Source organism: Orycteropus afer, unplaced genomic scaffold (assembly GCF_000298275.1).
Source record: "Orycteropus afer afer isolate SDZICR_OR568_19922 unplaced genomic scaffold, OryAfe1.0 scaffold00030, whole genome shotgun sequence".
In the NCBI taxonomy this organism is placed as follows: Eukaryota; Metazoa; Chordata; class Mammalia; order Tubulidentata; family Orycteropodidae; genus Orycteropus; species Orycteropus afer.
In genome coordinates, this window is record NW_006921617.1 from 13,915,613 (window position 1) to 13,916,951 (window position 1,339).

A 1,339-nucleotide genomic window follows, 5' to 3' on the forward strand; every position below is an offset into this window, starting at 1 on the left:
CCTTTCAGTTAGCAGCCAAGTGCTTAACCATTGTGCCACCAGAGCTCCTAAAAATCTCATTAGACAATGCTAAAATTTTTACTTTCAACAATTATACATATTTTAAAGAGCTAAAAGAAATGAAATAAAAACAGAATAACCAGTATTTTGTATTTATCCAGATATATACTATTTCTGTTGTTTTCCTTCATTCCAAAATTTTCATGTTTTCCCTAGTACTATTTTCTTTCAGTCTGAATAATTTCCTTTAATTTAGTTTAGTTGGCCATGAGTTCTCTTACTTTTCTTTCATCTTTCACCTGAGAGAATCTTATTTCTCTTTCATTCCTGAGGGACATATTTATTGGATATAAAAGGCTGGGTTGACAGTTCTTTAATTTTCTTATTTTGAAGATGTTCCACTATCTTCTGGTATCCATGGTTTCTGATCCATGGTTCCACCATCAATCACACCATTGTTCCTTTATACATAATGTGTCATTTTTCCACCATGCTTTTAAGATATTTTCCCTCACATTTAACTTTCAGTAGTTTGATTATGATATGTCTGGGTATGGTTTTCCTTGAGTTTATCTATTTAAGTTTTGTTAAACTTCTTGCATCCCCAAATTAATGCCTTTCAACAAATTTGAGAAGTTTTCAGTCATTTGTTTTTCTCCAAATTTTTTCTGTACTCATTTCTTTTTCCTTTCTCTAGGACTTAAATTTTACAAATTTATATATTTTGATAAGATCTCATGACTCCTGAAGCCCTATTCAGTTTTTCACTCTTTTTCTCCAGATAGGATAATTTCTGTTAATCTGTCTTCCAGTTCACCGATTCTTTCCTCCCTCATCTCCATTCTGCACGGATGTACCACAGTTTGTTTATCCATCCCTACTGAAGGACATCTTTATTGGTGCAGTTTTTGGAAATTATGAATAGAGCTGCTATAGATATGTGTGTGCCAATTTACAACTATAGGGTTAAATACCTAGGAGTGTGATTGCTGGATCATATGGTAAGACTATATTTAGCTTTGTAAGAAACTACCAAAATGACTTCCAAAGTAGTTGTACCATTTTACATTCCCACTAGCAATTAACAATTATTTCTAATGTTCCACATCCTTGTCAGCATTTGGTGTCAGTGTTTGGAATTTTAGCTATTCTAATATTGCATTGTTGCTTTAATTGACAATGCCTTAATGATATGATGTTTAGCATCCCTTTATATGCTTGTTATCCAATTGGGTGTGTCTAAATGGAGAGTGTATCCAAGATCATATATGGGGTTGGCAGACAATGGGCCTATAAGTTCATGTGAATGATGTAGGAGATCCTACATAAAGAGGGAGAA